The sequence below is a fragment of the Mustela nivalis genome (assembly GCF_964662115.1).
Source record: "Mustela nivalis genome assembly, chromosome: 2".
Lineage (NCBI taxonomy): Eukaryota > Metazoa > Chordata > Mammalia > Carnivora > Mustelidae > Mustela > Mustela nivalis.
This window is the reverse complement of record NC_139021.1, coordinates 98,920,711-98,929,358: the sequence shown is the minus strand read 5'-3', so window position 1 is coordinate 98,929,358 and position 8,648 is coordinate 98,920,711. Positions and strand designations below refer to the sequence as shown.

The 8,648-nt window shown below is 49.8% G+C and overlaps 1 long non-coding RNA gene across 1 annotated transcript; it reads right to left on the bottom strand.

The window, feature by feature from the left end:
- Positions 1–2,402: 2,402 nt before the first annotated feature.
- Positions 2,403–3,417, bottom strand: LOC309859104. The gene is made up of 3 exons (XR_014308545.1): positions 3,348–3,417; positions 3,066–3,167; positions 2,403–2,887 (listed from the first exon to the last, which is right to left on the bottom strand). It is a non-coding gene; the product is annotated as an uncharacterized lncRNA (long non-coding RNA).
- Between the last annotated feature and the right edge of the window lie 5,231 nt (positions 3,418–8,648).

Below are 8,648 nucleotides of genomic sequence, written 5' to 3'. Positions count from 1 at the left end.
AGGGAGCCCAATGTGGGGCTTGATCCCACAATTAGGATCCCCATGACCCTGGGATCATGCCCTGAGATGAAAACAGATGCTTAACTGACTGAGCCACCCAGGCACCCCCACAATATCACAACTCTTATCTTCTTTTTAATGTAATCTAATTTCTGATATGATTAAAAAATTTCTAATTCTTCCTGAATTCTATCATTTCACTACTGAGTTTTTGTAGCTCTGATTTATGTTGTTTCTTTAGCTTTTTGGGGGGAAATAAATTGTAGATTTCATTTATTTTTCTTATATTCTGGGGATCTTGGGGTTACTTTGTCAGTTTTGTGGTGCATGTGATCCATGAATTTTGGTTTTGCTGTTCTGTATTACTATTACTAGCTATTTTTCATGATGGAATCGGGGAAGATTCAAAAATTATGATATCATCCCAGAATCTCCTTCAGTTCGTGTTCAATGGATTAACCAGAATGGTGCTGTTAAAACGTATATCAGATCACATTACCACTTTGACAAAAATGCTTTAGTGGCTCTCCGTGTCATTAGAACAAAAGCTTAAATCTTTACATTGACTTATAAGGTGCTATGTATCTGACTTTGTTTATCTCTCTTCCCTGTTACCTCTCTGAACTCATCTCACACTACTCTCAACCTTGCTTATTGCAATTCAGCACACTGTCCTCCTTATTGTGTCCGAGGTACGCCAGAAATGGTTCTGCTTCAGTGTCTTTACACTTGCTATTTCCATTGGTCTTTATTTAAATGTCACTGTCTCATCGAAACCTGCCCTGGCACCACGATCTAAAATGATAACCTCTCCTAACATTACCTATTCCTGCCCCCCACATTCCCTCCTTCTTTTTTTAATTGCCACTTATCACCACATATTTTATTTATTAATTTACTCATCAAATTTTTAAAGATTGTCTCTATTTATTTATTTATTTATTTGGAGAGTATGAGCAGGGGGAGGAGCAGGGGTGAGGGAGAGAGAGCATCTCAAGAAGACTCCACGCAGAGCACAGAGCCCACTGTGGTCGGTTGCTTAACTGACTGAGCCACCCAGGCGACACATATTAATTTACTTATCAATTTTTAAAATGTCAACTAGAACATAAATTCTGCGGAGGTGGATATTTCTGGTCAAAACTAAGTTTTCATCGAATCAATGAATACATTTCACAATATCCTGTGTGGTGAATAGCAATGTGTAGGTTGAGAGAATTCAAAGGGAGAGATGAATTACAAAGACTCCTGCCATTATTCAGGTGGGAACTGGTGGTGGAAATGGGGGTAAACAGTTGAATTTGTGGTCTACTTTAAAGGTAGAAAAGTCAGACTGGCTTATTTTCAAGGTAGGTTGGTAGATGCTGCTTAATTATTTGATTGATGAACTACTGTAACACGTGGGCATGAAAACAGCTTTATGACAGGCTGATCATATCTCCTGGTCCCATAACTTCTCAGTTTTTCATTGAATAATCTGCCAAGTGTGGCTAGGGAAACTTCAAGAGTACTCAAGGCAGAGGATATTTTGGAGGTGAGGCATGGTAGGCTGTTTCAGTAAGAATTTGCGTGTAATAAATCAGCCTAGCTTAGTGACTTAACACAACACGGATTCCCCATGATTTTATGGGTTGGCTGGGCAGTCTCTCTGCTGATTTCGTCTGGGCTCACTCATGTGGCTTCTTATAGCCAGAAGCTCAGCTGGGCTGGACGTTCATCTCAGGATGGCTTCTGTCACGTGCAGCAGCTGTTGCTGGAGGTCAAGGTGTGGGAGCCTCACTTCTCCTCCATAAGGCCTCTGCCCTTCTTGTAAGCTATGCCAGCTTCCTTACATGGTGGTCCAAAGGTGGCGTTTCAAAAGGGCAAAAGTGGGAGCTGCCAGGGCTAGCCTTGGAAGTCATATCCTGTGACTTCTGCTAAATTCTCTTGGTCAACATAAGTCACAGGCTAGCCCAGATTTAAGGAATAAGGGAAACAGACTTGTTACTCTCGACAGGAGAAGCAGGTAAGTCATTGCCAAAGGGCATACTTACCACGGTAGGAAGAATTTGTGGCCACATTTTGCAATCTCCCACAGAAAGAAGCTGGCATTTATGGAGTGTTAACTATGTTCCAGGCACAGGGCAGGTACAACACATATGTGATTCTGCATAATCCTCACAGCGATCTTGGGGGAGCAGCGAAGCAATGGAGGCTCGAGGACAACAGACGGCCTCTCCCTAAGACCGAGAACTAGTAAGGGGGAAGTCCGGCATTCAAGGCCACAGTTTTCTGACTTTAAATGCCTGTTTTTATGTTTTTGTTTTTGTTTCATTTTCTCTTCTTTAACACGGATACTGGTCATGCATCTGTGGTGTATAGAAGAGGGATTCAGTTGACTCTGCCAAGCATTTTTCTCCCCCTTTTCTTCTGTTTTCTTTCTCTTGTTTGCAGATTTGACGAGTTCTTCAGCTTGTCTGGGATTTTTTCCCCCCCTTGGGTCACACACTTAATAGTTCACATTTACGGTGTCGTTACCACAGTTTTGCTTGTGGTGGACTCTACTGTCTGGACAGTGATCACTGTTGACCAGGCTGCGCTGGGTTGCTAGATGGTCACTGGTTTGCTGTCCTACAGGGCTGACCTTCCTGTCCCCGGTATGGTTGGGATTTTCTTTGCTGCAGATTTCTGCTCCACTGGAGGCAGCTCTGAGCAGGCAGCCCAGTGCTGGGAGCCCTGCTGCCTCCCCCGAGATGGCCCGAAGAGTCCTTTATCTGTGGCACGTGGCCACCAGGTAGTGCTCTGGAAAGCCGGGGCTGCGACTGGGCAGCAGAGCAGTCTCCCTTCTGGCTGGGGAGATGGGGTTTACTTGTGCGTGGATTGACCCTCTGGTCTCCGTCCCCTGTTTCTGGAAGAGGAGAGACGAGCGCTGGTGTCTTCTTTCTGCGGAGGCGAGGAGGAGCACAGAACCGCGCCCCGCTCCGCAGGCTGTCCTTGGTCTAGTTGCCTGTTTCCGCCTCGGGCAAGGGTTGCTGGCGGGTGCATACACATTCAGACAGCAGATTTTTCATCTACTGACCACTTACCTTGGGATGGCCTGTGAGGCTATTCAAAACACGTTCACATGCACATTCCCACGAGAACCTTGCGACATCCCTGTGAGGGCCACAGGGCTGGGGATGCTGTTCCTGTTTCAGAGAAGAGGGCAGTGAGGCTGTCGCCCAACTCTCTCTTAGACCCAGGACTCCAGCCCGTTTGGCCACCCGTAGGTCTCAGTTCTCTGCCCTCAGGCTGGGCTGCGCCTCGAAGACCAGGTGCAGGGGTGAGGGCACTAGGGAGGAGTCTGGGGGCACAAGAGGAAGACTCACCAGTAGCTGCTAGTCACTACCCTGAAGCCAGCGGCACTGATGCAGCCACGAGCTTTGTGCAGTGATGGCTGCCTTCGCTCTGTGGGTGGGACCGCGGAGCTGGCGGGCTGGGGAATCCCGTCGGTGACAACACAGCATCCTTTGCGCTGACGCGGCAGCAGATGCCCCAGACCCACTCCAAGCCTGACAGCATCTCTGCAAAGCCTGTGAAGGGACAGCAGACGTCAGAGCCCTCCTGTAAATCACCTTCACAGAGGCTCTTTGTGGTTGATTCACTGATGACTCATTTATAATCTGGTTTCAACATTGTGAGTCAAAATGCACCACTTTCATTAAAAATAACATTCACTGGGGTCTAACGGCTTTCTTTTTTCTGTTTTTAACTGTACAGTGTGGTTTCTGGATGGGAAGCTGTCAGATAGCAGGCGAGGTGTCCGGGGCGCCTGAGTAGAGTAACTCTGCACGCTTTCCCAGGCCCCCACTGCTCGGGGAAGGATGGAGCGGGGGACCGGGCACCTGGGGTGGGTTCCCGCTGCCTTCAGGTGTGCGCGGTCCTGGGGGCCTGCGCGAGCTGTGGAGGATGGTGCATGCGCAGCGCACGAGATGCAGGAGAAGGTGCACGAGAAGGTGCACGGCGAGGTGTCCGCCCTGTGGGGGAGTCCAGTCCACACACAAAGCCAGAAGCATGGGGATCACCTAGGATGCTCGTTTGTGCAGATTCCTGGGCTCCCCCCGCCCCAACTCCCACAGCTCCGTGGGCGGGGCCTTGACAAACGTCTCAAGAGATTTCAGGCACAGGAAAATTGAGGGCCTCTAATTTCGGTGAGACTGACGGGAAGTCCCTATAGGCAACCCTCCCTGTGAGTGGAGGAGTGAGGGGAGGGGCGTGGGCTGCCAGACAGAGGGGCTGAAGGAGGCGGCAGAAGAAGAAAAGGCAAGGAGTGGGGTGGGGTGGGGTGCGGCAGCGCTGAGGGTGCAGTGGGCTCCCAGGATTCCCGTGGGGACGACAGTAAAATCCCCTGCTCTATTTGAGGTGCCCACAGACTTTCTGGTTTGGGGACCAAAAGTTGGGCATCCCCTATTGCCCTAGTGGGGGAAAAAAACCCATACAAAAACCATTTAGTGTGTGTTCTGCAGGGTGAAAAGGCCTTGCTCAGGCTGTAGCTGTGTACTTTGTGTTCTTCAGCAGAGTTGGACGCTTTAGTGGGAAAACCGCTGACAAGAGCCTGTAGAGTCTGACCTGGACGAAGGTCTAAGCACTGGCCCTGGAGGTCTCTGCTGCTCTTGGGAAGTCACCATTTCATTTCAGCCATTTGTAATTTTCTTTGCCAATTTTTGCTGTAATTGTTCTTTTTTTTTTTTTTTTAGATTTTATTTATTTATTTGACAGAGAGAGATCACAAGTAGGCAGAGAGAGAGGAGGAAGCAGGCTCCCTGCTGAGCAGAGAGCCTGATGCGGGACTCGATCCCAGGACCCTGAGATCATGACCTGAGCCGAAGGCAGCGGCTCAACCCACTGAGCCACCCAGGCGCCCTTTGCTGTTATTGTTCTAAAGTTCTGTTTCCTGAAGACTTTTCCCTCCAAGCCAAGGGGGAAGTGTGACCTGACTCCCCATCACTCCCTCCTCTGATGGGTCTTCTCTCCAAGGACTTCTGGGGCGCAGGCTGTCTTGGTGGAACTATGGTAGGAGGTCTGGGAATGAGGCTCAGAGTGGGAAGTGGGCGGTTTATCCCAGATGGCCTTGCCGGTCATGGCAGTGGGCATTGCCCCTCAGCAACCGTGGCCTGGCCTGCTGGGGCTGCCGGACCCTCCTGCGGCTTCCAGCTGTCGTCGGCACAAGCGCCCAGCACCTTGCTGGGGGGTCACCACGGTCCTCACCTCTTCGCTGCAATTGCTCTCATTCCTGTCTGCCCAGCCTGCGCCTCACTGTCTCTCTGTGGCTTCCCATGCCTGCCCTGGTCTGAGGCCTGAACTCTCTCCTCCCAGCTTCCCTCTCTGCCATGGTTCCACCCAATTCTAGTTGCTTCCATCTGCTTCCATACCGACAGACTCCTCAGGATGCTTCCCTGGCACCAGCCCACGTGGCTGCCGTTCCTGCTGGTTTCCCCCTCCCCCTGGAATGTAATCAGGCAGTTGGCATGAAGCTCTGGTGCTTGAGAAAGGGATATTATGAACTATCTCCTCCTTCTGGTCCTCATGCTCCTGTCTTCATCAATCAGCCGCCTCTTGAGGCAAACGGTCACAGGGAAGGAGAGAATCTTGGTCCTTGGGCTCCGTATCTTAGTGCTTAACAGACACATCATCTGGCCCCCTACCTGTCACCTGCCTGTTTGCAATAAGAAACTCAATTCAGCTTATTTAATTATTGGGGTCCTTGTTGTTGGCTTTCGAGTTGGTTTGGGGAGAGGGATTCATTAAGAAAAAAGAAGCAAAATAGAGTACTGGCTAAGAGTGCAAAGTCTGGAGCATGGGTTCCAATCCACACTCTCTCTGTCTCTGCCTGGTTGTCAGTCCTTGGGCAACTGACTTAACCTCTCTGAGCTTTGGTTTTCTCATCCGTAAAATGGGCATCACAATAGTAGTGCCCATCGGAGATTGGTCTGGGGACTGCATTCATTACTATTTGTAAAGCACAAAGAACAGTGCTGGGTACATTGTCAGTGCTATGTGGATTTGTTCGATTTCTTTCCTTCACTTTTACAGAGCAGCAAACAGACCCCGGGAGGATGAGCAAGGAAGGGACAGAGCCCCAGCTCTGCACTGGGAGTCTCCCGTCGCTCTTCTTTGTGACCCTGGATGCCAGGGACAGACAGCATGCCCCAGGCTTTCACCCAGCCATTTGGAACAAAGACCTTTGTGTGGGTTTCAAGATTTAGGCAGTCTGCTCGGTGGCCCAATTTTGGTCAGTGTCCACAAATGGGTCCCAAACTCATCTTGACGCTCCCCCCACCCCGTTAATGGCCCTTCGTTTTCATTCCTGAATTCTGTGCATTGGCCGGCCAGAAACTGGGGGTGGGGGTGGGGGTGGTCAGGCTTGGCTCTTGCCTCACCTCTGCCCCTGGTACCACCGGCTGTGGCTCTTAGTCACCATTATGACTCCTCTGACAGCTGCAGGAGGTTCCTAGCTGGAGGTAGTGGTCTGCGTGGGGGCCCCAAAATATCAGGCCCCTTCCTGGAACCTGAGATGGCACCATATATGGGAAAGTTTTTGCAAATGTGATGGAGAACTTAAAAAAAATTTTTTTTTTAAATTGTGGTAAAATACACAACATGAAAGTTAACATCTTAATCATGTTTGAGGGGCATTACACATGTTCATACTGTTGTGCAAGCATCGCCACATTCCGTCTCCAGAGCTCTTTTTATCTTGCAAAACTGAAACTTTCTATGCATTCATCTCTGCCTTTTCCCCTGATCCCTACTCCAGCCCTTGGCAGCCCCCATTCTACCTTCTGTTTCTATGAACTTGGCTCCGGTAGACACTCATGTAAGTGGAATCCTGCAGTATTTATCCTTCCAGCTTTTTCCCCTTAGTGTGATGTCCTCATGGTTTATCCACATTGTAGCATAGATCAGAGTTTATAGTCCATGGTCTGGACAGACTGGATTTTATTTATCTGCTTGTCCGCCTCTTGGCTCTTGTGAACGATGCTGCTGTGAATGGGTTCACAAGCACCTGTTCAGGTCCCTACTTTCCATTCTTTGGTGTATGTTCCTAGGAGTGGAATGGCTGGATCATACCCTAATCTCTTTAATTTTTTGAGGAACCTCCATACTGTTCAACACTGTGACTGTACCATTTTATATTCCCACCAACCATAGGTAAGATTCCCACCAACTGTATAAGTTAAGACTTAAGATGAGGAGATTTTCCTAGATTGTCCAGAAGGACCCCAGATGCCATCACAAATGTCACAGGGAAGACTGTGTAAAACTGGAAGCAGAGACTGGGGGTGGGCGTGGAGGCTCCAAGCCAGCAAACGCCACTCACCCCCAGAAGCTGGAAGAGGCAGGGAGTAGAGAAAGCCTGGTCCTCCTGACACCTTGAGTTTAGCTCAGTGACCTGATATCCTCCAGAACTGTGAAAGAATAAATACATTTCTTTTAAGCTACCAAATTCATAGTCACTTGTTACAGCAGCCACAGGAAGCTCATACACTGGTCTGTACACATTTAAGCCCCTTTCCCTTCTACTCAGTGCAGGTCTAATGGCTGGGCGCCTGCGTGGTGCATTCGGTTAAGTGTCTGCCTTCAGCTCAGGTCATGATCTCAGGGCCCTGGATTTGAGCCCTGCATTGGGCTCTCTGCTCAGCAGGGAGCTGGCTTCTCCCTCTGCCTCTGTGGTTCCCCCTGCTTGTGCTCTCTTGCTTGCGTATGCTCTCTCTCTCTCTCAAATAAATTCATAAAATCTTAAAAAAAAAAAAAAAGGATGCAGATGGGATCATCTTACTCTTTTGTTTGGGTACTTTCAGTTGTGTCTTGCTGTCCTTGGCATCAAGGCCAACTGCTCCCAAGCGGGCCAGTGCAACGCTCAGCCCCAGCTTACCGCCTGCATCTCTGGAGGCTTCACCTTTCACCTTAACTTCTCTTGTGCGTTTTGCTTTCCTCATGGTCATTTTTCCTTGTTCCTCAAACACACCACGCTGTCTCTTGCTTCTAGACCTTCACGTACTGTTCTCCATTTGAGTAGCCCCATCCCTACTTTCTCATCTCCCTTCCCCCTAATTTTTTATAGGGATAAAAGTGTCCCAAGTGTCTGTCAGATGTGAGGTCCCTGCTGGGGCATAACTGTCATCGCCCCTGGGGTGGCTGTCCCTGACCTGCAGGGGAGGCTGCCCACCCAAGACCACATGGTCTCATCACTCCCGGACCGCTCATCATCATGTGTCTCACCCTTGACTGCAGGTGTGGTCTGCTTGTCTGTCTAACCTGCTGAGGTGGCAGCCTCCTCCAGGCAGTGACCCTGGCACACTCACTTCACAGTCATCACTACCGCACAGAGCTTGGTGTGTGGAATGTAACAGCGAATATTTGCTGGCCAGCTGGCTGGGCAGACATGGGAAGGGAGTTGAGGAAAACTTCACTCAAAGACAACAAGGAAAATGCCAGAAGTCACACTGTGCGCCCATGGAGGGCAGTTCCTTGTGCCTGGCGGGAAGTGTGTGCTGCCGTGTTGTGTGCCCGGAGTTGGTACTCCTGTTGGAGGAGGATCAGGATACTTCTGGAGTCAAATAAGCCACCTGAGCCTTGCTCGTCACTGGCCAAGGGGTTTGCCCTCAAGATGCCACACAGAGGCTACT